The sequence below is a fragment of the Gallus gallus genome, chromosome 3, assembly GCF_016699485.2.
Source record: "Gallus gallus isolate bGalGal1 chromosome 3, bGalGal1.mat.broiler.GRCg7b, whole genome shotgun sequence".
NCBI classification, from domain to species: Eukaryota; Metazoa; Chordata; class Aves; order Galliformes; family Phasianidae; genus Gallus; species Gallus gallus.
Genome location: NC_052534.1, coordinates 32,155,536 through 32,183,517, shown reverse-complemented (window position 1 = coordinate 32,183,517; position 27,982 = coordinate 32,155,536). Strand labels below are relative to the sequence as shown.

General features: G+C 37.9%; 1 long non-coding RNA gene across 1 annotated transcript; it reads left to right on the top strand.

The window, feature by feature from the left end:
• The first annotated feature begins 357 nt into the window (after window positions 1–357).
• Window positions 358–26,213, top strand: LOC121113200. The gene is made up of 3 exons (XR_005859059.2): window positions 358–592; window positions 2,299–2,417; window positions 23,833–26,213. It is a non-coding gene; the product is annotated as an uncharacterized LOC121113200 (long non-coding RNA).
• Window positions 26,214–27,982: the final 1,769 nt, after the last annotated feature.

The window sequence follows — 27,982 nt, the reverse complement described above, 5'->3', positions numbered from 1 at the left end:
GTAGGAACACACTTTATTTAAATATTATTACTTTAGGCATGTTATCAGGATATAGATGAAGCTCCAGGGAAAAAGTAAAGCATGCAATCTGAGATTAGTTTTTAAATCTTTGTCTCACAGAATTATTAAAACGTGTGAATCCAAGTTTCCACAAATAACCACAGAGCATCTGGGCTATATAATGCCAGTTCAGTAAATCTGAGCCCTTTTTTTAAAGTTTTAAGCACACTGTTCATGCCCTGCACAATCTCAGTGAGTGTACACAGTGCATGTGAGGGCCTCACCATGGCAGTGTGTACACAGTGATTTTACAGCCCCACCAGATACCATATCTAGCACTTGCACAGTTGTGCTCCTACACAACAAAGGGTAACGTGAGTCTAAAAATCCCAGATAAAATGGGCAGCTCCTCAGAAAATTCCCAAGCTTTCTGCATGAAAGAAGAAGTAATATTTAGGAAAAAAATGCCTGTACATTAATCTTGTTATCAAATAGTTCATTTTATTTTGTTTTCTCTAGCCCCTTTGACAGCCACTACTGATGATTATAAGTTACGTCACTTAAAAGGATGAAATTACTCACATATCCTCAGGTAAGTGTCTTTGGGTTATTCATCTGTTCTCAGATTAAACATTACTGTCAATAGCACAAGATGAAATTTGCATTGCGGTAATAATGGCATTGCCTTTTCTTTTTCTTTTTCTTTTGCTGGACAAGTCTTAAGAATTAGCAATACAATGCTGTCATTCTGCATAAGAAAAGTGCTGGGCCTACATAGTTTCACAGAACACTGTAAGCATCTTGCTAGTGCAAACAAAAAGAGCAACTCACCATAAAATAAAGGGAACAAACACTATCCATTCAACAGTGCAGACTCGAGTGTTGTTCTTTATTATATTATTTAAAAGGAGCAGATTTACTCGGTCATAAATTAATAATTCAGAAGGTGTAAGAAGGCACAGCCAATTAGCTGCAGTAATTTGCATTTTTATGCTACCTAGTTAGTTTTCTAAGGTTCTTGTCTTCTATTATAGCAATGCAAATGCTATCTTCCAAAAGGTGAATAGCCAACCTGTTTTTTGTTTGCATGGTAATGGAGCCTGTTCAATCATTGAGAGGCCAAACAATTTAATAATTTTCTAAGACAAATCTTTGTTCCTACACTTTTTCTTCTTCATATTATTGTGAAATATGCTTCTTCGATGTAATTTGTTTTAACTTGAAATTGAGAGGTTATCAGGTGGCTTATTTTCTGTGGTTTCTGAAATCATGTCTAACCACACTTGTGCAATTTATCCCACGAAGGGAAGTATTAAAATTCTTTCTTAACTTAGGGGCTGACAAATAGCTCTATGTATGATGCTTTGTTCACAGTGTGGGATCCCTTGAGCCCTGCACATAAACAAAGTGAGAAAGATTTAATGCATGAATTTTACTCTGAGGGGAATTTCCCTTTCTTATCAGGTAAGGCAGGAATATTCCTCCATACATGATGGCAACCGCACCATCAGAAGCTTCCTGCCCCCTGCTCCAGGAATCTCCTTCTTGGTCACTACTATCTATGGCACAGTCTTGCTCAAATGGATGTCTTTACCTTCTGAGAAATACTCCTAAGGCCAGGGAGGCTAAAGTTAAAAGCCTTCACTGCAGGCATGGCTATGAACATGATCACCATCGTGCTGTAGACCAGCTCTACTTGTACCATTTCATCTCTGCCTTCCCATGCAGGGCACCAGCAAATCCCACTGGGTCTCTGGGAGTTGCTCCTAACCTGCAGCTGGCCTGACACATACTTATTTTTCCATTTTTACTCGATATTTTCCTTTCCAAATGCTTTCCATCTGAGGCCATTTCATTTTATTTTTATAATTATTTTATTTTTAATACAACTCCTCATTCCAGATGTAGGATAGTACATACACTCAAGCATACACATGAGCAAAGTAATGCTGAGGCTGTAAATGTCTTTGAGGCAGAGTTCAAACTGAAATAACTCTACAGACATTTCAGAGGGCCAGTGGGGATTAATCTGAAAAAAAATGAAATTAAAAATTAAAAAAAATTTAAAAGTAGACAATTAAGTAAAGATGTTATATGACATTCTAAGGCAACCTCTAAAGGAACCTGGCTCTCCAGGTTTCCAGGAAAGCTACCGGATGGTTGAAAAAGACAGGAAACCTGCCCTTCTCTGTTCACTTGTGGGAAAAACACAGAATGAATGACTGATCATAAGAACAGTAGGGTGTGTCACTGTGTTGTAAAAATCTTTCTTCCTTTTTTTTTTAATTCTTCATGGAGGCTCTGTGGGGAGGCACAGCTCTGAATCGCTCCAAGCCATAGGGGAGGGTGGAAGAAGAATGGACAGCTGAATCAGCTATGAGATCAGTGACTCAACGGCAAGAAAATTATGCTAGCAGGTATGGCAAGGTGAAACAGGTGCCAGCAAGTGAGAAAGGAGAAACAAAACAGCTTGAGTTAATGAGTTTACCAGTATCTAGAATTAACAAAAATAAAAAACTCTGAGCAAATAAAGGGATCTTCTAGAGCTACACTGCATTTCTCTTTCCCTTTCATACATGGACAGAAATGTGGAGCTCTACAGGTGCTTTTTTAGTGGCCAAAGTTCATGTTGGGTAATTTATGTGAATTTCCATTATGTCAATCAGAAAAATCAAACTTTCATTATATAGTGAAGATTGAGTTAATTTCAGAGCTTATATGCCTGATAATTAATTTATATACTAAAATTATTTGCAAAGCACATTTTTTAAGAATACCATTAAGTTCTTGCCCTATACCACCTCAGTAGCATATGATTCCCATTTCACATTTTTGACTAAAAGATATTAAAAGGAATCTGTTGACTGTCTAATATGATTCTTTCCATCCCACATCTACAAGATTCCCTTGTATTAATCAAGACCAGTGCTGCAGCTATACCATACTGGACACTGATCTTGATGTCAGATTTGCTGTTCAGATAAAGCCCACCACAGTCTTCAGTAAGCTTTTTCAGTGGTCACTTCCCTTCACTGTTGTACAAGTACTTCAAGCCCGCATCTCTGTAATTCTGGGCAATGGATCTGTCTAATCTTCGCCACAGGAACTAAAGATGCCTTTATACCAGTTTCCTCTTGTTCACTCACTTAAAATCTTTGAACTTAAATCCCTCATTTTCAGCATAAGTGGGTCCGTCTGAAAGTAATGCCTCCTATTTATTTCCATGGAAAAAAAAAAAAAAAAAAAACAGCAGATAAAGAGCACAATAACACTATTTGATAGAGCAAATTCTCAGCTACAAAACACTTTTTTCAACATTGTCACCACCATTAGTTATGTATTTTTGCCAGCAATGAACAAGAGCCTGCATGCCGCTCCCATAAGAATCTGCACCAGCGGAGGTGATCACTGCCATTCTTGCCACTTCTGAAATGCACCACCACCACCTCACTGTGCTCACATTCACTGTTAGGCCTCCATAAACATTTACCGAGTGTGGATGAATGTCAATGGGTGCCATTTTTTTTCACATGGTGGAATTCAGAGACACACCTTTGCTTCATACACACTTCCATGTCAGACACCATTCTGTCAGACTGCCCCTCTGCTGCCATCTGTCACAAAGCAACAACAGTAATGGAATATTTTTGGGAGGGTTCAGCCTCTACTGCTACACCACCACCATCTGCCTCTGACATCGTTGGCCAACATAATAAAATAGGAGGCATTACATTTGCAGCTCTTATATTTTTCTTTAAGCACATCCATTCTTGAAGCACATCCACAGTTTCCTTCAAAACTTCTTTTTTAAAGCTTTCAAGTTTTTGTTGTTGTTTTAATAAAAAAATAAAACACTTTAGAACAGAGTACTAGTAGCAGTGATGAAACAGGGCATAGAATCATAGAATCATAGGATTACTCAGGTTGGAAAGGACCTCAAAGATCATCAAGTCCAACCGCAGCCTAACCATAGTACCCTAACTCTAACAGCCCTCTCCCAGCACAGGCACAGGCAAAGCTGTGCCTTGCCCCTCCTCCTCCATCAGACAACAAAGCTCCAAGCAGGACTTCACCACAGAGCTATGGCTTCTGTAGCACATTTTCTTTACCTTCACAGCAAATCTGCACCTGGATAATACAACCCACTTCTATTCATAATCTCCTGATTATACTCCAATGATCACTTTAGCACTTTGTCCGGGATGCACTGTGGGAGCTCCACGTGTATGATTATCCATCATAAAATCAAATCCTTCTCAGCCCATATTTCCCAGCATGGAGTCTTCCATCCTACAAGTGTGTTTCACACTGTTCCACATTACGTGGACTCTTAAAAATGCCATTTTTTTCTGTCTTGTCAAGAAATTCGGGTTGCTCTGCATCACTCTCCAATCCTATTTGTCATGTAATTCTCTATCAGTTTTAGTGGTATAAGGAAACTTTACCAATAAAATGTTAAGTTTTTGTCTCATTAATAAATAATATAGGGGAGAAAGCTCACCTGGGAAGAACTTTTACCATGATTTTTCCTTACTGACAGCTATAAGACCTATTATTTTTAATTATGTTCATGGATATCAGGTGGATTTTGTTCTGAAATCATTTTTAAATATCAGCACAACATCAGATCTTTCCCATTTCTTAAAACTTCCCCAGTTTGAAGACTTAGTCATCTACATTAAGTGCCCATGGGGGTCTTTTGCTAGTTCTTTTAAAACTATCAGATGCTAGTTAAATGGACATGCAGATTTAAAAATGTGTAACTTTAATAAACTGCTGTCTCACTGGTTAAAATTAAAAGATTACATCATCGTATCATATGACTATACCATCTGGCTTTCCCCAAGTGCAAATACAAAGTGACCAAGACTCAGATTTCCACGAATTCTTTCCAGTTCCGCTATCATCATACAGCTACAGAACAATCGTATTATTGGGAATCCCAGTACAACGTAAGCCATTTGGCTATCTCTTCATTCTTAAATCTGTTAACCATAGATTTGGTCTTTAACATTTTGTTTCCACTACATTCTAAAATTTCCAAGACAGTTATTTTTATGACTTCTCCATTTTTTTTCCCCCACTTTTCACTATGATTTATAGATGCTTTTATTTTACTTTGACCCTTAGTACTCTTTCCTTAAGTCACTGCAACAGCATCATTCAGAAATATGTAATTTGGGCATCTAGTAAAATGTCATTCAACAGTGGACAATTATCTTTCTCAGTTTCTGTCTACATATTCATTTGATCATCTCAAAGTTATATTCAGGTTTATTGAATTGTTCTTTTCAAACTCCCAAGAATAAGTATTATTGGCAGAACTCATGGTAAAGATGTAATCAAGATAAAATCAGCTTCATCTAAGAAGCCACTGTCTTTTGAATTTTGTAATTAACTCTTCATAAGGTCCCATTAGATTTCTATCCCACTAGATATAATTGCTGTTTATATACGTATCCTTTCAATAATGAAGTTGATGCCTTAAAATCAGTGGCTAATTGCACATGTATTTTAAAATGATGTCATCTCAAACAGCTATCTGTTCTTGCTACGTACTCAAGCTCAATGGCTGAACAGCCAGTGACCTAATTCTGTGGTGTGTTTGAACATATTACTAGCGGACCAAACCTAGTGATCTACCCTGTGTTTTATCAATGTAACTTTGATTCTACTGAATCCTTCTGGTTTTCATCAGTACTCAGTAATTTGGACTTGGGCAAGGCCACTTTAAAACAGTGTCTTACTTATGTATTTTTAATTTAATTTTTAATATTATTTTTCAATATTTTTGCAATTATGAGCATGAGAATCCTCCTATTTGTTTTCAGAAGACCTTACTTTGTGCATATAAATGAGAAATTTCTGCTCTGGTTGTAGCACATAGCAAATGAAATACCTAAAATTAGAATAAATCTAGTTGCAATTAAGCTACATTATCAACCATTTTACATTTTACATTTTACTGTGATGGTTATATTAGCTATAGACAAGGTCAGACAGATGACGTGCCAGAAAAGTGAAATCAGTGTGAAAAAAAGCAGATATTCCATATTTTTTCTTCTGCACTTGACTTTCTTACAATCATACTACTGGTTATAACAAGTATGAAGTACGACGGAGTCTAGACAAATGTGTTAAGGGCTTCTATTAGTAAATTTTTTAGTACAGCTGTCATTATTTTTTTGGTTGCTATGGAGACTTACTAGTTTGAGGCATCACTGTTTCAATGATTTTCCATGGCAATACTGCTTTGGCTCCAGAGCACACCCCAAAACAACCATGAATGTCTTCCAGGATAATTTATCTCTAGTTCATACTAAAATATCTACACAATTGCCCAGAATGTGGTAAGAAGCAATCAAACATACTAAAAGATTGAGGTGAAGAGCTACTTAGTAAAGCTACTGTTAGGTAGAATTAATTTCATATTTAGAATTAAAAAAAAAAAGTTAAAAATATATAGCTGGGAGAAAATATGAAAAGCAGTGTTCTGTCAAATATATATATATATTCACAATAATTTAGATTTTAAGCCTCAAGATAGAAGATTTCTGGTAAATCTCAGACTTCTCAGAAGTTATAATATTCAGTTCTGTCAGGTTTCCTCTTTTCGTCTTTATGCTCAAACAGAAATAACTATTTTATTTTCCCATCTTAGATAATTGTTGCTTTGTAGAAATGTGTATGGAAAGCATTTAAAAAATTGCATAGACCACTGACAAATGCTTCAAGTGTTAAAAATCATAAAACACTTTATATGGTCAAAGCATATAGCTATTATGTGGATGAATGAAAATCTCACAGTGAAGCCATGTAAAATATTCTGTTCAGAATTTAAAACACTCTGCTTGATATGCTTTTTAGCTGCTGTGCTGAGATATGAACTGCCAGAAGTAATTGGTTATATGCCAATGGAGGAGGAGTGCAGGAACTCCCTCCCAACATGGTAGAGTTGGACCTCAGCACCCAAAAGTGCCAAGGGGAGCACACTGAAAGCTTTATTTATTTTCAGTGGTTTTCCTGTTCCTGCCTTTTGTCACAGCCTCCATCCTAGTCTCCTTTTTACACTGTAGCTTCAGTGATGGTTTATTAGAAAAGCAAATATTGTCCAGAATTCTCAGGATGGACAGCCACCAGTGCAGGAACAGTTCAAGTGAAAACCAGCATTAGAATTAATAGAATAAGCTTTTGCCAACACGGTGCTACCTCTGTCTGCTCAGGACAGGGATTTAAAGATCTAAATCAGTATAAGAAAAGGCCAAATAAAAACAACAAAAATGATTTTTTGTTTTTCTCTTAAGAATTTTACTTCGCTGTTGTTTGGAAGCTGCACAAATAGGCATCTCCAATTTTTTCAATATGTCCTGGTTTTCATTTTCTTAATGTTGTGCATGGTGAGTTGATTTTGTTTGCAGGTGTTTCATTGGCATTGCCAATATATTTTCCATTAACTTACATCTTTGAAAGAACATGCAGACCCTATCATGCTCATCTGAGAACATTTTTTCTGTAGAATTCACACACGCTGTATAACGTTAAGTTTTCACCTCAACCGCCCTTTCTGCTTAAAAACAAAAAAACAGGGAGAAAGAGAGATTGTTTCTCTTTAAACAATTTTGGACACTCTGTGTGCTAGAGATACTGGCTTACAGTAAGCCTATGCTGGGTTGCAATTCTCTAAGAAGGTTTCAAACTAGTGACCAACACACTGAGTTGCCAAATCATTTCAGTTAATTAAATTCTGGGACAAGGAATAGAATGGCAGCTGCATTATAAACATGTGGGAAAGTCTTATCACCGTATGACATATGGCTTCATTTTATTCAAAAACAAGTCTGTATGGAATATCTTTACTGCAGTTCAAGAAAGGAAATACATGAGATTACAGCAGCTGGTATAAATGGGTATAAATGGGCAATATACAGAATATGTGAACACTCTATATTTTCCCTAATGAAGAATATGTTGGCAGCATACCATGAAAAATCGGTGCAGTCTGATATCATAGATTTTGTTTCTTTTTTTTTTTTTTTTCCTGTGGAGTATGAAAGCAATCTAGTTTTCCTAAGGTTGAGTGTAGATTTCCGTCTGCTAATCACTTCAGTATTTTACATATGTAAACCAAAATAGCAAAACTGTGTGAGACCAAATGTTCAACTAGCCTGCTAGACCAAAACTAACTTTATAAAACCTTCTTCAAAACCCTTCTTCACTCAATAGAAACCTATAATAATGCTGGAAAATTATGTTTACATAAGTAATGTTTTAACATGAGGCCTCCTCTCAGCCTTCTCTTATCTGCGCTGAACAAACCAAGGGACCTCAGCCACTCCTCATACACCTTGCCCTCCAGACTCTTAACCGTCTTCATAGCCATTCTTTGGACTCTGTCTCTACAGTGGTGAGCATTGTCTCTGTAGCTTACCTGTGTCACTCAACGTCACTTCCAGGGGCAATAGACTTTCTGCCTAAGCTATGGAAGAGTATCCCTGCTCAGCCAGGCTGGCCTTCTGCCTCATCTGCTTGACTCGACATCTTGGCATTGCTTGTTCCTGTGGTCTTGAGAAATGGTAATTTAAAAAGGACCAAAATCAACATTGTTACCATGGGTAGGTTGGTAATAACTGAAATTTGAAAAAAAAAAAGAAAAAATCTTGTTTTCTGATGAATTTTTTCTTAACCCAGGATAGTAAAACTATTGTACTTACAAAAGGATTGCACTCAGATTTGGGACAAAGTGTCTTCATGGTATCTATCAAAACCTTCAGAAAGAAACCCCCAGAAACTGAGACATGAACATTTGTTTCTGCCTAGCAGTAATATATATATATATATATATATGACTCAAGGCAATCTATAATAACTTGTGTGAATCTGACTTCAAATCAGCAAATCTGAGGCAGCTGTGAAAATCACTCTCACACAGAACTGATTGGAGGCTAAGAACCACTGCAGACTAACTATACCTGAACGATCAATCCCTATTGTCACAGGTGGTCTCTCTTTCCAGAGACCAATATGTGTCCCAAAATGAAAGAGGCATAAACTGAAGGAGATTAATCAGGATGAAACAGAAAGTTCAATTAGACTTCTCTGGAAAGGGAAATGTGCCCTTAAGGCTGTGCTCAATCAGAGCAAAGTATGAAGAAATGAGTAAAACTCAGAGGTAGCAGAATTTGAGGGAAGTGCTTGCACATCCTGACTTTTGACTGCATAACTGTAATCTTATATTTTCAGAGTATGTTGCAAAAGCATTCAGTGCAAAAGCACTGACACAGTGGCTATCAGCAAGGAGTAAAATTAGGATCAAGGAACAAAAAAAAAGAGAAATTTCCATGCTTCATTCAAAATAATTTCATCTACTGAGTATGGGTGGTGAGGCTTCATTACAGTTACCTTGGGAGACACTTGACTGGTGGACAAAGGTGGACCCATGATCCCTCTGCCTTCTGGCAGCTGACCTATAATAGAGAGCAAAAGGCTGACTGACAGCCAAAATTAGGTATCAATCACAATGAATTGTGCAGATCTTCAATCCTACCCTAAGAAAATTAACTTGAAATTACTAAAGCTCCACTGAATTGAACAGAATAGTTCCAACCTCATTAAATCTGTTCAGAAAGTGGGGCTTTTTTGCCATGTGATATTAAGAGATCTTCAAGTTAAGAGACTGGCATTTTCTCCTATGACAATCTTTTGATGCATTTTGGTAATTTTCATAAGAGTTTCTTCCACACAAATATCTTTATAAAAGAAAAACCTGGTTTGCCAAAACCCAAACAGGTTTCTTTTTTAAAAACACTTTTTTTTTTTTTTTTTTTTTTTTTTGCTGAAGAGAGATCATCCTTTAAAAGAACTGCCCTAGAAACTTTTTATGCAGGTTCCCCTCTATTTCAAGATCTGTACAAAAGCACTAAAATCCTTCTGTAGCGGTTGCACATGGTGCATGTTTATTTTAGGTTCTCCTCGCAGCAAAATCAGATGGTGGAATGCAGTGTCTGATGCACGGACTCAGATGTGAACGATCCAAATCGCTTATTACAAGTTCTCACATCACTTATATACTTTCACAAGTTTTCTTTTTCTAGCTTTCCCATCTGCCCTTACAACTTTCCCATCCACCTTTACATGTCAACAAAGCATTCTACAAACACTCTTCAACCGTTCATGCAGGCGCTTATCCAATCAGAGCCATGAGCCATTCTTTCTTCCTCTGGAGGTGTCCTTGGTTTTCATGCTGTTTATCTTGCTACACAGCTGCTGCTCTGAACAGTTTTCCTTGTATTCCCACAGTGAAATATATATTTCTTTAAAATAAAAGGTAGTGGAAAATGCAGGTGGGAATCTAATGAGACTTTCAAAGGCATAGAGCTATATGATTTCCATTGATGGGAAAAAGAACTCTCTATTCCATCCACATTTCAGGTCCCTGAGTCATTTGGGGTGCTCTACCTCTTGTGTCAACCCCAGGTGTTTTCATTTATTGCAGAGGAGAGCCCTGGGGCAAGGTTCCCCTGGGGAGCGCTGGGGAGCTGCAGGGTGTCCCTTTCAGAGGACAAGAGGTGGCATCAGTCCACCCATTCCTCCCTTCAACCCTGCAGCCACACGACCTCCAAGAAGTGCTCTGCCAAATATAGCGGTCAAGTGATTCCTGAGTTTGTAACTCACTATTTCAGGGTATTACTTTTTCCCAAGTAGATGGTTCTGAGACTATAAAATCCTGCTGTTTCTGACAGCCAATATAGGAAATCCTTTAGTTCAAGTTGCAGGTGTCTGCGCGGTAAAACTGAAAGTCTGGATCCAAACACATCTGATGACTCACTTGGAAACTGCTACAGCCACACATAACAGCACTTGTAATAGTGGTAATCTTTTATAGAAAAACATTTTACGTCCAAAAATGAAAGCCTGTTCTCCTCCATTTAGATTACTGACCTCTCTATTCACTGTTGTTTTTTTCCGAACAGTGAATTTTACAACTTTAAACACTGAAGGTGAAAGACTAGAAAGTTATTCTTCAAATCGTCCCTCCCTCTCTTGCTCTGAATACCCATTAAATTAAATGCAAATATAATTCCTACAGTAGCTGTGCATTTGGTCTGTATTATGGTAATTATACTTGTGTATATCTGATACCCAGTTAGCTCCCAATATAGCCCCACAGCTTCAATAGCTTTACACAGCTGAAGCGAGAAAATAAATCATAGTTCTAATGAGAGTTCAAAACTCTGTAACAGAATTTGCTGGAAGAAATACGAAAATAATTCAAACTGGAACAACTCTGGAATAAAAGAGAATATTTCAGTATGTATTGAAACATGACCTAAAAATGCCAGTAAAGCACTCTGCTTTTTCTATTATTTGAACTGCAAGAAGTCTCTGTACTCTAGAATAAAAGTAAGTTTTCACTCCTGGTAAAATCGCAGTATGTAGATTTTTCAGTGCTGTATATTTTATGTTACAGAGCCTTAGTTTAAATTGACAACTGAGTTCATAAAACAGCAGAATTGATACTAGAAATGTTCAAAATGTCAACATTTGTCCTTTAAAAATGAGATCTCCAGAGAACTAATTAATCAATATTCAATCTCTCTAACCAAGATCTTATCATTAGGGGAGGAGGGGGTGTCCTAAAACGTAAGAGCAGGATGATTGTTAATTGGTTTGCTTCAGAAGGATATAAAGATGAAAAATAGCATGGGTTTTTTTTTTTCTTTTTTCCAGTGCGTAAAGTAGGAGACCAAAACTGGTAATGTATATCACAAATTCACTTTTTTTTGTGCATTTATTTGCTATTAGACCTGCTCTGAGATTCTGCATTAATAGTAAGCGGGTGAAAACAAGTACGTGACAACTGCAGAAGCTCCATTTTTCCGACTGCTATTGTAAGAATAATTGACCCAGATATGTAAAGTACCCCTGGAAGTGAGTTATATTAGCATCTCTACTCGAGAAGCTCTCCACATGTCACGATGAATGACTGCTTGCAGAATCACACCCAGCTGTTTGTTTGTTTTCTCTTGGAGATAGAATACATGTTTGATACTGTTACACTACATCTGCTGCACGGCTGCATAGCACTTTCAAGCATGAAGATTAGTTTTAAAAAGATAATGCATTCCTCCATGTGACACACAGAAGACAGGTCACATTCCAGCTCTGAGTCCTTTAGCTTATCAAAGCTATCTTTTAATTATAACAAGCAAGACCTTAACTACTGGAACATGACAAATAAGCAGAGGAGACCACAATGCCTTCTTAAGCGTTCATATAATTGCAAGTAGGAGCTTCAAAGTGTTTGGGTAGTGATTGTTAAGTCACATGTGGCACGTGACGCATGTGACACATCGCTCATGCTCATGCAAAGCACATATGAAATACTACAGTCCGACCTTGAACTCAAGGAAAGGAACAGTTAAAGACAGGAGACATGTCTGGTACTGTCTGCACAGGAAACCGATCAATCATATTAAAACCCATCCCAGAATGGCACTGTCTTCTTTATTCCTAAATAAGTACCGTTGATTCATCAGTAATTTTAAAGTATTCATGTAACATAAACTTGATAATAATATTAAAAAATGCATAGAGCTCTCTACAGAGTATCCTATTAATGATAGATACGTATTTTGTGTCAAATATTTAAACACAGTGGCTCATTTTTTCACAGGCAGGCAGCAGTTTCAGGTGCACAGGCAGCAATACATGTTACAGGGTTTTTATTCCCAAGGGCTTTCAGCCAGTATTTTTTGGACTAGGTCAACATATACATTCCAATGTATTTTCTTTTTCAAAGAGATTCAGTTATGTATTGAGATTATCACAAAGAAAGGAGGGACTGACTCCAAAGGATTTCAGAAACCTCAAGTTTGAGAGACATACTCAACCTATACATCATTTTATGCTCATTTAGTAAAAACTTTGAGTGGACGATAGAAACTCAGAGTCCAAAAATCAACAAGAAGACTTCAAATATAATGCCAAGAATGTGAAATTCATCCTTTGCTTACGTATAGTTATAGCAAAGAGCATTTCAGAGAACAAAAGCAGCTACCCAGAAGCCAGCTGTGTACATGTTTATATCTAAAACAGCTGCTGCCTTTGACCGTGCCACAGAGAAAGTCTCCTCCTTTCCCACTGGCCACTATATTAAGCGGCTTGCTGTAATGGCTGCATAGCATTTGGCAGTTGCAGGCATGGTAGCAGTTAGCATTAATAAAAGTAGAAACTGTTCTCACAGTTGCGTGTCTCACAGCCGCATGTGTGAAACGTATCACATTTAGTGTAGACAAGCTGGACGTCTATAGTACGGATGAGTTGAGATAGCAATAAAACAAATGTGTTCAGCTATGTGTGTATCCATGTGACCAAATACAGCATCAGAAGTTCAGTAATTATGTAGTCAGAAAATATACAAATATAATGATTACTGAAATCACTGCTTGTTTATTTTGCTTCCCTTCAGAGCACAGTGTTGCATTAATAAAACTGATAACTTTGAGGGCCTGTTTTAATATAAACATGAATGCCTTGCTGCATGAAAAATAACGTGGTTGCATGCATGCTTAAATATATTTTTCTTTATACCTTCATTTGTAGGGAGGGAATGAGTCAGAGCAGACAGAATATAGCTCTATCTGTACCTGTCTATTCCCAAAATATCACAACAAATATTTCAGGATCTTTACAAGTGACAGAACTAAAGGTCAGGGTCATAGCAAAGGGCAGGTTGTGGAGGAGGGGATTAGCATTTCTCTAAGTGATTTCTTCTCCCATCTATTTTTTATATCCTCCACAAACAGGCCTCTCTAATTTCAAACACATTTTTTGAATTCTTCAGAGAAGTCGGTTCTAAAAAGGTATCATCCAAAATAAATGTTTTTCTTGGCTCATGCATCAACTATCCCATTTTCTTTTCTAGTTTGGATATGGGTGGGAGAAGGCATATGTGTGTGTATACTGTGTGTATACACAAATATCAGTATACTCTTTATTTAGCATTCTGTACTCATACATCACTTATGCAGAGGTATTGACTGGAAATCTTTGCTACTAAGTTATTTTATTCTCTTTTTCATTGAAAAATAATTATGTAATAGATTGATTAGATGAGCATTCATCTGTCTTAACTGTCTGGTAGGCCGATGTCTGAAGAAAGTTCCAGGTGTTCGGCTCCTTTGCAAAACAGACCTTTATTTTATATATCTGTATAGAGGGCAATTCTCCAGCATCCCCCCCACACACTGAATTCTCCTCTTTTAAGCAGCTGTAAACTGTGTGCTGGGTCATCTCGGAATTCATACAGACTGCATTCACTTTTTGTTTATTTTTAAAGATTGCTTTTAGATTAGAAATCCATAAATGGCTTTGTGGAATGGTGACCCTTCAGCTCTCACCCTCTGCCTTGTCACTGCCCAGCAATAAAAAGCTGTTTCTAAAAGCAAACTAAAACCAATATTTCCTAAAGATTGTAATATAAAATGCTCATTTCAGTTTTTCTTCTCATTTGTGTTTTGGCAAGCAGTGTTCCAGGTTTCAGATGAAATTTCTCAGTAAGTAGTTTTCTCTCTCTCAAAATGTGTGGCCAAAACTAAAAAGCATAAAGAACCTGATTCTCAATAGCTTTTCAGTTCAAGTACTCACATACCATTTTGCAGAATGAAGATAGACAGGGAAAACAGAAGCGCTGATCTGACAGCAACTCACAGCTATCTAATACAGGTATAATTTATTCTCATTCAAGCTGCTGCAGATGGCATCAAGTTCTCCTCTCCCTGTGTATGATATACATGGCTCAGGAAAGGTGCTTGACCTCTCCAGCCCACAGAAAGAGAGAAAAGAAGGTGCCAACTCTGACTGACTGAGAGGGAGTAAGAATACAGGCTTCTTGTGCTTTTAACTTGACCATTAAACCAGAAGAGGAAGAAAGGGGGAATACTTAGGGATAAAGATGAAGAGAGTTTTTATATACTTGCTTCAGTGTATGTTTTCAGTAACCTGTTACAAGACATGCAGACTATCAGTCTCACTGCTTTTGAACATCACATAGCCATTTACCGAACTGGAGACTTCCCCTTCTCTTGTATTCTCAGCTTGGGCCTCATTGTAATACACTGCATTTTTTTAAATTGCATTAATATTAGATAACTCTGATTAAATTAGGTGGTAACACAAAAAATTGATGATAGGATGCCAAGGAAATGATGAAAGAAGACAAATGCTTTGGGTTTTTGTGAGAGGCAGAGAGTGAGAAAGCAGGTGTGTACTCATGCATGGGAAAGTGGTTAGGCTTAGTAATTACAAGACTGAGTGAAATCAATGCCTCCTGACCAGAGATCTTTCAGTGTAAGTATGGGACACCAATACCCTTATCTAGTGTTGCTGGGCCACTGTTAATTCAGATACACTCTCATTACTATACATTCATCTATCAGTAGCAGTAGTAAGATAATAAAATGGATGAGTCTAAGATTCCTACATTTATTTTTCCCCCTAGTAGATCATTCTCACTTCTGCTTCAGATCATCAGATTTTATAGGTTTCTCTAGTGGTGGAATGAATTGAAAGTAGCTGCATTAAAACCAGCCAAGCCTCTAGGGACTGAACCAAGTGATAAAACAACAGGTCATCAGAGTTCACCTGGAGTCTGGATCAGACCATCCCCTAGTCTTAGGAAACTGCACGGGGCAGTAGGAAAATAAAAGCACAAGGTGAGATTGATAGCCACGGCCAGAAGCAGCTGTGTCCAGTGCTGTGGTGTACAGCTGTGTACCACAGCACTGGACACAGCTGCCCAGATGCCACCCTTGATGAACCAACAGCCACAGTGCAGAGGGCAAACACAGCCCCCATGTTGCTTAGTGCTCCTACATGGCTCCATGAGTACTGGCACCACCCCTGGTGGCTGCTCACCACCATCAGAGAACCTGTGCATAAACAAAGACTGAGCTTGACAAAAAGCACAGATTAAAATTAAGACATAGACAGTAACTTCAGAATTCACTCCTGAATTCACCAAAAAAAAAAAAAAAAGTAATAATTCAAGACTTTCATCAATAGCAAATATGTATGGGACCTTTTGGAGATGGCTGGGAAGGTATAACTATAATGAGGTGGAAGTCAGTTCTGGAAATGAGTTTCTGAAGTTTCTGAGCTTCTGGCTGGTATTCAAAGGATCTGAACATTTTAATACTGTAAGTATTAAACTGTTCTGTTAATGATGGGTTAAGGCAGTCATGGATTTACCAGGTGCTGGGCAGATCAAGACTACACCTTCCCCACTGGGCAGTCACTGTTCTGTAATTATTTAAATCAAGGTAAACATAGTAACTGCTTTCTAGAGTGGGCAAACCATTAACATCAATTGTTCTTTTCTTGCAGATAAATTTTGTTCACCAGAAAGATGACTGTAGGGATATGTTATTGCAAATTTTATACAGCCTTTTAATCTTTGGTTGCCTTGGTGCATTGGCCTTTATTGATTCAGGTTATACAATTTTGTGTGACCGAGAGATATAGCCAGAGACACTTCGACATTCTTCAGAAGGAGCCTTTTCAGATGTGGTTTACTCAATTGGGAAAATAAGGTTTCATGCCTACTTTTTAGTCGCAGATTTTCCTGTTCCATTGAAAGATGGGTTTGAGCTTTCGAGTCTGCAACAATACCAGTAATAATTTATTGAAGGCAACACACGTGTATTGCTCCTCAAATGCTTTAAAAACAAACAAACAAACAAACAAACCATTTTTTAAGAACGGACCATCAGCACACATGGGAAGCCATGTATATGGCTGCAAACTGGCATTTTGGAGAGCCATATCTTAGTCCCAGTGTACTTCTGCTTTGCTGGGCAACCATGGAGAAGACATTTTACCACAGCTGTCCTCGCAGGAAAGTATGTATAATAATGCCAGCCTGCTTTGGGAAGAGCTTTGAAATCTATGGGTGGATAGTATTGAGTAAGAACAGGGTATTACTAGCAATTTATTCATTTATTGTTCAGTTGTGTGGATAATGGTCCACTTTATCCACTCCTCCACCACAGCAGTGATAATAATAAACATTACAATCTTGGCAGCTGAAGTATTTCTCTTGCATCCACCGCCCAAACTCTCATTTCAAGTCCCCCATTTCCTGCAGATGACAGGTGGAAGATCCATTGCAGATTCCTGCCATCACTCCAGAGCTAGAACCTTCCTTTGTAAGTCTTGCCTGCCCCAGTTCTCCACTCTCTCCAGCCTTGGTGCCTCCTTTTCACTTCCCCAAATGCTTTATGAGACATAAGCATGTGAGAAGACCTATTCCCCTGCAGTGCCACATGGTAAGGAGGGTGACAACCCTCAGAGCAGCACCTGCATGTTGTCAGCTGAAGTATGGGCCTCTTCCTTCAGTTTCCTCATTTTCTCCATTGAAGGCTGATGCAGGTTAGAAAAAAATACAGAAGCAAAGCACCAATGTATTTTCTGCTCTGGAAGGATGGTATTCAGTAAGCTGAGTGTGACTTCAAGCCATTGACAAATCGGATGAATGCCGGTTTGCACAGATATCCAAACAAGCAATCACAATACCAGATTTGGCTCTTGTAGTGGAAATGCTTTGTCATGGCCTGAAACAGTGATTAAGCACCTGGTAGGAAGGCAGGGCCAACCCAGGGAGCAGAAGGGGTGGAGCCAGACCTCATTTAAGGGTTGGCAGTGGAGGCAAGGGTATATCTTTGGAAATCCCTGTGTGCTTGAGGTCTTCTGAAGGTATGCAGCCTTCCCCCCTCCCACTCCCCTCCTTGTTTCTGTGCCCACTGATGTTGTGTTTGAGCAAATCCTTGCTCACTGCAGCCTGGGATCTTGCTCTGCTGTCATTGTTGGGCTTTCCATCACATTACAGTTTTCCATCCCATAGGAAAAGATTTTTGGAAGAAGGAGCTGTCTCTGGTCCAATTAGATTCAGCACCATCACTGAATTAATGTGGGTTGTTTGTGTTTTTGGCTAAAGCTACACGTGATTCTGTAGAAGTAGCCACCACAAAGGTGACTGCCTCATTAACTTTCTGAGAAATCTTGCAATTTTAAAATTGAGCCAATCTGCTTTAGTAGGAAAGAAAAAAAAAATACAAATTATACACAGGATAAGGCCTCGAAATTCCTGTAGAAGATAATACTTTGAGGACACAAAATTTATGTAAGAGTTGGTGGCAGTTTCATTAAATTTTTCCCTGAAGTTTAGTTTCCCTTTTCAACTGCTATCATCCATATGATACAGTTCTGCCACTACCAATGGGAGCTTGCTTAATTTCTTCATCTAAAAGTGAAACCTTCCCATTAAGTCTTTATTAATTCCTGAGTCCCCTCCTCTCACTTGTAATTTTTTTTTTTAATCTCTACATCAGCACTGCCTTCAAAACTTTTGCACTGCTAATTTACTAACCCAGTACTTATACTTTTTTGATTCACAGTACATCATCACAGCAGACTTATTCCTGGTGGTAGGTCTGTGCTGCCCTCCTCCCTATTTTTTTTTTAATCAAAACAATTCTTTACCATAGCAACTTTTCTTGGCTACCGCCCCATTCCAATAACTTGCAAGCAGCAAACACTTGACAACACTGATCAGAGTACACTATCCCTGTGCCAAATTGAAAGGCAACTCCTCCCTGGAACAATAAATGCTGTTCCAGTGTTACAGGATGAAGCTGTTGCAGGTCTCTCGGAAAGCTCATGTTCTTTTAGAAAGTTATTGAATGTTAAGGAGCTGGCTGTGCCAAAACTTTCGGAACTTCAGAAGTAACTCAAGGGAGCAACTCCTCCCTAAGCCTTTTAATTTATGATAGGAAGGGAAGAGCTATAAAAACTAACAAACTTTTTATAAAACTGATGAAGGAAAAGAAAAAGCATTCGGCTCAGATAATTTGACATAGAACATACGGTGCCAAAATCACGCTGAACAAACTTCTAACAATATGAAAGTCACTGCTGGTTTCACATGGTATTTTTAAGAATATGTGGAAGAGCCAACCTTTTCTTAACTGAGGTTGATATTTTACCTTTATAAACTTTTCTTTCAATTACAGATTTTTATATTATAACAATACTATACTTTCCTTCAGACATTTCCTCCACAATTTAAAGCTATAAGTCCTCTATTGTTCTGGTGAAGAGAGTATCTACTTCAATACTCGCTCAGATGTTTTCGTAGAGATAAGTTTCCTCAAACTTCAACCACAGAAAAAGGACTTTGCCCTTTGAAAATGGTTGAACGAGTATTTACCAATTATATTTATTCCATCACACTAAGAATTTGCACTGAGTGTCTTAATAAGCCATTCAGTACTTCCGTGACAGTGTAAGAAAAAGATCTTATAATCAGTGTTCTAATAGAAAATACTTTTTTTTTTTTTTTTTTGGTCACAAAAGCTTTCATTGATTTTCTAATCACAAACCATCACCTTAAAGAAAAGGTTTTATCTGCCGTTGGTAGTCAGGTAAAGCGACAAAATATCCAAAAATGTAATACTTTAGTGTACTCAAGAATCTGTAGAAGTTATTAAAAGAGAGATTTTGAAGCAGGAGTAGCTACAATACAAGCATAATAAATAATATCACCATGTAAATATTAAAGTATCCCATAAATGATGGTGCTATAAAGTTTTTGTTTATTTGCATATTCCTAATGATGCCACTGCTTAATTTTCCTGAAAATTACTGTGCTGTTGTAATTTTTTCAGGGTTTCTGCCAGAGATTTGTATTTAGAGATGAAGTAAAAGAATGCAGCAGTGGTGTATATGTAGCCAAAGGGTACAGAGGAGACTTTCTCCTCCTTTTTGGAGAAATCTAACTTACTGCTACACCCACACCTAGGATTCTTGCCCTCTCCAAAGCCGTGTGGAACAGCAAGACATTAATCTCTACTTCTCAATGTCTAAATGAGCGTTTCCACCTCTGGTCTTTCCTATCATTTACCAGGGCATCTTTCATGAGTCCCATCCTGAGTCTCAGACTTTGCTCTTTCTATTTATCACCTCAGCTGATAACTTTGGTTGCTCTTCTACAATTTTCAGGCTCTTTGGGACATGCCTTCCCATTGCTTTTGAAGACAGTTCTCTAATATTGGCTATATTGGTTAGATTTCTTTCTTCTGTGTAGGTTGTGAATCCACCTCTACCTCTCCATTTGCTTTACTAATATATATATGGCTGCCTATCCACTCCTCTTTGGAAACCTACACTATCTCCCGGTAATGAAATGGAAAATATTTCTCTTCACTCCTCCTATCACAAGGAAAGAAACTGCTCAGTGCCCGTAGTTTAACCAAGCTGGAATAATGGTATTTTACTGATTTACTAATAGATAATAAGCAGACAATTACTGAACTAAATCTTCAGATAAGGATGAGTAGTGAAAGAGGTAAAGCAATGCTGTATGCTCACAAATTGCTAATAAAAGCCGACAAACTTATAAACATCCTCCTTTAACTAATGCTAAGTCCTATTCCTCATTACAAGCCCTTAATTATGAACACCGATTGTGGGTACAGGTCACAAGCACCCCTCCCCTTGGAGCCTTGGTTCCCTGAGGGTGGGCCCCTGCTTGTTTCCTCTGCACTGTCAGCCCCTCTGGGTACAGGCTGACCACAGCCTGGAGAGGGAGGCTGTTTCTTCTGGACTTGATAAAGGTTGTGGTGCTGGCGGGATAACTTACTGCTATGTCACATCAGGTTTTGTCAGCCACTAGTTCTTCTCAAAGGTCTTCCCCGTGATTACAGACTGTCATGCTTCTGTTATACATCTTTTCAGGCTGACCTGTCTGTTTCTCTTTGTAATTTTCCAATTGCTGTTTTATCCAGACAATAATCACTGTCCTTTTTAATATGATCAGGTTGGGGCAGATGCCCTACATGTTTTGGATACTCTGTACACATATGCATTTTTTTTATTGTCACTTCCTTATCCTACAGATGCTTTTACTCAGGCTGTTTGTCAAAGGTGGTCTGTAAGAACACCCCCACACCTTCCTGGCAGGTGTTATTATTATTGGTGGTGTTATTATTGTTCAGGTGGTGGTTATTATTACCTCTACAAAAACCTTCATACAACTGTGTATCTTGACTATTCTTTTATTGAGTACTCTTAATGCCTGAATTATTACACCAGATCCATGCTTAGGCTATCAGGCTCTTTTTCAGCCCAAGTGAGATTAGCTTGTCTGAGTTGTCCTCACTTCATAGGCTTCTATTTTATACTCTTCCCACTGTAAACGTGAAAGCTTCAGGTACAATGGCAACAGCCAATTTGCATAGCTGCAAAAAGAGAAAGACTTCAATTTATTACCCCACAACTCTGTCTAAAGACCCAAATCCGTCAAATCAGAAACCTGCTGGAAGAATTCTGTGCTTGTCAACATTTTTGTGAACTGTTCCAGAATGTGAATGTTAGCTGATTCATTTCAAACTGTTTGAGACAAGGTTGTTTGGAGCTGTTTTTCTCAGAAAGGCAACGGAGTATTTTGAAAGGAATATTACTGGAAACCTGACATATTTTTCATAGACTGAGAAATTTAAAAAAAAAAAAGCAATCTGGAGAGATCTTGCTTTGGTCAATATCATTTTGTTTGCACTTCTAGCTTTCTCTTAATTTGCCTTGATTACTTGTTTTAAACATTTAATGATACTTAATGATAAGACTTGAACCTCATGTCATAGAATTGGTTGCAGTTTATTAGTGTTCTTCAGTTGATCCAGTATTTCATCTCTATCCCAGACTGTTCCCTAATCTGAGATATTCTGTATCTCCGCAGTGCAATGCCTCTCAGAAATATCAAATAGTTAGGTTTTGAGGAAAAAAAAAAAATCTATATTTTAGTTTCCCTTGTCTGACACTTTTGTCTGGGGGGAGAAAAAAGAAATCACATTACATCCTAGGCAGACAGAATCATATAAATAACTAAGAAATGCCTTTCAGAAATTGGAACTTGCTTGGTAAGCAGCAACTGATTCCTAACTTTAATAATGGAGGATGCTCTGAACATACTATTCATAGTTAAATACTATTACTGGAAGATTATTTGTGGGTCTGTAATAAAAGATCTAAAGTTAGACTCATCCGGAAAGTATAAAACTATCAGTATCTATATAACATTTAAAGGGACTACTTAGCAGCCCCTTGTCTTAAATTTTTTGCATTATATTTCTGTACCTTGCTGATTCACTATCTTGAATTCAAGAAGAAAATTATCTTCTGTCCTGTATCTCATTTCCCCTACATGATGTCCTGAATTGCACTTGAAGTGCTGCTTAAGAATTAACTGCAGAAAGTCACTTCATTTGTTTTGGCACTTTCTCTTCACAATTTTTCCAGTTGTCTGCATGCTTTCACTAATACCTTTAAAACATGGCAAAAGAGGATTCCATCGTGCATTGTAGATAAGAAAGAGATCATATCCTATCAGATGAACATTCCTGTTGCTGGAGAGAAAGTACAAATAACCTTGATTTCTTTTAGAATTTGGCTTCACTGGACCTAAAACGATCAAAATTCATTAGCTGTCCTCATGTAAAACACTTGTGGAAGATGGTGCTACCAGATTAACTCTGTTTCTTTCTACTTTGAGCTCTGTAGTTCAGATTTAACCCACTGCTAGTGTGCCTTTGTTATACTGTATGACATCTGCTTGGAAGGAACAATGTTTTTTTTTCCCCTATTATTCTCATGTTTGTAATTATAACTTTATTTTGGAATTACTATTTCTGCAGATGCCATTGAGGTGATCTACAGTAAGAGTAATACATGGTAGCAGAGTAAAAGTTCACAGACCTTACAATGGTTGTCCTGTACATGCGGAAAGACCTTGCACTGTCAAGTTTTAGCTGTCAGAACGGGATATACTGGGAACATTTCACTTTGTGAGAAGCAGCTTTATTTAGGTGAATATGATCACTAGGGGTCAAAAGAAGGGTGAAAAAATAACAAGCTGCAAGACTGATTCTAATACATGAACCCAAGGTAGAGAAGAAGTCCTTGCTGTTGTCTCTCTTTTCTTGAAATTCCCTTCCTGAGACCCTCCTCTCTCCTCAGTTTCAGCCCTTACAAGAGACATGCAAACTTTGGGTTTTTCAGTGGTAGATCCTGATTTAGTCTACTGAGTCTTATAAATGCCCAAAAACATATCTCACATTTTCGCAGGAAACCCACTCTTTCTCTCTGCTTATGCTCCTGTCATCCTACTGAACCGTGGCAATTAAACTTACACTTGGATAGGCTGCTAAGATAAAGAGACTTCTCCTGGATGTGGTATCTGGTCTAGTACCTGATCTCCTAGTCTCTTTGGAAAGAGATTTTATTCTTCATCTATTCAGCAAGGTGTTGTCTGTTCCAACTGGTGCAAATGTTCAAAAAAGCTAGAAGTAGTATTTCCAAATTCACTCATTTAAACAAACTCTGTTTGCTTGACAGATTGAAATGAGATGCTTTGTGCAGTAAATATTATTCTAAGTGTGTTTTTGGGCTCTGTTTATGGTCTTGTTCTCAGTTGTTTTTCTTTCCACTGTAACAATAATTGAAGAGAGCTGCAAAGCACCACAGATTAATATAAAGTGGTAAGAACTGAACAACTCAGTTTCTGTAATAGTAAACATATCTCTATATCCTATCAAAATTCTTTGAAAGAATAAAATAGTAGATAAAAGTAAACTGATGGGTGCCATTAATTTGTTCTTTCCATAGGCTTTTTAAAACCAATTCTTGTAGAAGAGGCTCTTAAGAATATTTGTAAAACACAGGAGCCTGAGGGTGCATTCAAGTCAGAATTTTAATTTATATCACTCCCTTTCTGTGCTTTAGGTTGCATTGTGGAGCCATTTCAAGATAGCCAAGCAGATTTTCTTCCAGCCAGAACTAAATCAGAAGATGCAGGCCTGCCTCCCTTCAAATGCTATCAGGTATTTAACTTGGAGTATATCTTAAGATATTAAACTGAATACCAAAGTCCCAAAACATGAGAAGCGTGTCCAGGAGGCACTCAACACCAAGTTGGTCTACGACTCACTTCCCCTGAGCTGTAACATTGGCTGATGCAGACCTAGCCTAAGGTCCACATTCACCAGATGAATGTTACTGCACAAACTCATCTATCACAAACTAGGATGTCCCTCTAGGGCAGTAAAAATTAACCTCACTTGACTAATCTGCCTTTTGGATGGTAAGATAAAATTCCACACTTGGAACTCCTTGTACAGGGAGAAGTGAAAGGTGTTCAGGAGGTGGTTGCAGGGAAGCTGGTGGTGGGGGGGAAAAACCCAAGCAGCTCAGCACACTAGCCAAGTAAAAGGCTTAAAGGCAGTTAATGAGCAGTGAAGCAGGATAGTGGGCAGATCTGGAGGTGTCCTGAGGATTAGGGTCAAGATGAGATGGATTGGTGGAGCTTACCTCAGGTATCTGTGGAAAAAGGGATTAGCACTGCTTTCATTTGGCAAAACCCCTTCCTTGGCTGCAGAGCGGAGGAAGAGGTTGACATTTGCTGTTTACGTGGCACACACTCCTCTTACAAACAACCCTTGTGCCCTTTGGCATAGGCAAAGCTGCTGGCTCTGCTATTGTTGGCTACTGCCTGCCCAGCCAGAGCAGCAAGTTCGCCCTGTCTGTCTTGAATGATAGTACCCAAAGAACAAGGGGCTTCACTAGTGTGAAAGCTTGCAAGCTGCTTTGCCAGCTTCACTGAGGCATGCTCTGAAATGTGCTTGCTGCAACTCCTATATGCCTGCAGCTATATCCTTTACAGGCTATATTTCTAGCATTTTTGACCTGACTAACTCTAAATTCCACAAATGACAACTGTCTTGAGATACCTCTATGCAGTCAATCACTCCTAGCAGCTAGCCAACATGATAAAGGTTGAGAAAAATGAACATGAGATCACCAAAGTGACAGAGGTGTTCCTGAGGTCTGGCACTTGTGTTGAGACACTCTTTTTAATTTTTATATCTGCATATTTTTTGTATTTAAATTTTTATTTTTGAAATAAATTTCTCTTCAGCCATTCTCAGCAAAAGATTGCATTCTAAGAATGCAGTTTATGCTTAAATATTGCCCAGATATGTTGCTGCTCCTTGAGCGTCACTTACCCAGTAACACATCCTGGCCAGCAATCTAAAAATGGAATTCCAGGTACTGTTTTCATTGGCACTTTTCTTCAGCTCTCTCTTTCTGCTCTGATACAGCTTCTCAGTGTGCAGCATCAAGTTACAACGTCCTTCTTCTACTGCCATATTGTATTGCAGTTGTATGAATTTGCCATCTACATTTATGCTTTTTCATTATTCCCTCAGAGGTTGGTAGTAATTATATTCATCATTCTTTTCAATATTAATTTTCCACAACAGATTTCATCAACTGTCTACATGTAAAATGGTTCTTTGGATCTCAGCCTCATGACTCCCTGCTTATTCATAGAAAATATTTTTTGTAATCTCAGTATACTCACTCAGGGTTTAGACAGAGAAACAACAGTTGAAGCAGTTCTGTTAAAAAAAAAAAAAGTGAATTAACTTGTTTTGATGTGAAGAGCCAAGAAGATAGTCTGAATGGCCAACATCAGTATCATTTGGCTATTTCCTCCACTTTGAGTCATTGTGGCATCAACTACTTTTTGTTTATTGATTATGTGGAAAATTAAGGCTTGCTTCCAGCAGCAGTAACTTCAGGAGAATTGTTTCAGTGTAGCCAAAAGCAGAATTTACACCCACTGTGCTATGTTAGGTCAACACATACTCTTTCTCTCAGTCTCTCTCTGTTTTTAATATCTCCTCTTGCTGTCTTCCTATTGAAGAATCATAGCCAACTGCAAGACACATACTTTCATCCGAAAAATCAAAGCTGGCTGCTCTCCAAGGTTCCTCATTTTAACATACCTGGAACATCACTGTAAACAGGAACCACATGTATTTGTCAGTAGGGAACCCAATAATTTCACTCACCACAGGAATCTTTGGATGCATACATTAATGGTATAAGCATGGACAAAAATAAAGTTGTTCTGAATGAGATGCCTAGTGTTCACAAAAGCAGTATGCAGTACCTTAACTAAAATGGTCCTTTATAGGAGACAAGAAATGCTGGAGCTCTGAACACATTAAATATGTATTCTAATCAAACTTTAAAAAATAAAGAAAATCATTGTTATCGCTGTCACAAAATACCATGGGACCGTGGAATTTGTTTTCTCCCCAGCATGTAAAACCATAACTAGGCACGTGTGATTTAATATAGCAGAGTGATTTCCTGATTTGTTCTTAATTGACAGTATGCACAAGCTGTATTTTCAGCATGAGTTATTTTTGTTCTAGATGAAAGACAGAAAACAGGAACAATAGTAAAGTCTTCATGAGAAAAGATTCTTCCATAACATATCATTATTGACTTTGTGTTGCAAAATGAAAACTGCCCTTGGGAGAGCCAGTTTCAAGGAACGTCAGATTGAAAGTAACTGCCACAGGTCCTAGATCAGGAAACAATTTAAGCATCTGTCTAATTTTAATGGGATTTAAATACATTCTTTGTTTAAGCACATACATAAAAGCCCTCAAAAATGAGGAGTTATTTTTATATACATATACACTTATAAATATATACATATATATTTAATCAGTGTGCATCGTAACAGATTAATGAAGAATAGAATTGAATATGCCTAATGTAGTTCCCCTGAATATTTATAAGTTCTATTCTCTTGAAGGTTTCTGTATTTGCCCTATGGCTGAAGGTAGCTTGTTAGGAGCGGAACTGATTTTTGCTCACTCTCAGCTCTTCATCTGTATTAAAAGATTCATATTTTGTTGTAACATTTTCATTTGCGTCCCCCTCAGGCCAATAAAAAACATAGTCATTTCCCTCCCCGGCAACTGCATGGCCATCAACTTTAATTTCAGCACACTTTTCTCTTCCTGAACCTTTTTGTCTGGTAACAGCTGGTCAATATATTTCTTCATTACGTCTCTTCTTTCAAAAGCAGCAATGTCATGCTCCCAGCAGTATGCCTTCTTGATAACACCTTTGTCCTAATTGTTTCATCCCTTATAATTTTATGCGTATCCTACTGATGGATGCAGAATGTCTGGGAGGCATTTATTATAGATTCTGTTTCCTCTAAAGTGTTCATTAAGTTTCTGTTCAAGAAAAAAAGTCATACCTATGATAAATCATAATGCCCAGAAGTTCCTCACTTAAACATACTGAAATGGTAGACTCTCATACGGAACTTTTATTTACAATTAAAGTTCTACTTTATTTTCTCCAGTGCCCTTCCAAATGTGTGTACAAAGCTTTCTGTTTATCTGCTCAATCCTAGGAGATAAGCAGCAGTTCTAACATACTTTACTGAATGTATCTGAAATTGTTTCAAACAATTGTGGGTTCTTATCAAACAATTTCTTCTGATAATCCAGAAGCAGACAATTAACTCTTTTTTTAATACTGTCAGCAGTCAAAAAAGCTACGTGCTGCTTTTAACACCTGCAACATGCATCAGCTATAGCTAACTACCCAATTGATTAATCATCTCTGCAAAATTGACATGTAATATCTGTCTCAAATACGTGGCCTGTGAAGATGTGAAGGATTTGAGTCCCATTCATTTTCTGTCACTTACCACTCAGAGCAATTATCAATGTTAGAAACTGCATTCTCAGGTAGTACCGTATTTTCTGAGGTGGCTCTTTCGTAACTCTCTTAATCAAGGTTATTCTACATACTGACTCTGATGAAACTCACTCTGTGCCTTCTCTTCCATACCTAAGGATTATTTGAGCTGTTTCAGTTCTGAACACAACCCCTTTGGCATGCATACTCAGAAAAACATAAGGCTGTTGGGGAGTTCTTAAGCAACAGAATCATATTCAACAGACCTGTTAACATTTTGTAGAATTTACTGAATATTGTCATTTTTGTCAGTGGATCAGACCTTTCTTCTTTCCCATGACAAGTTAGTGGTAATACT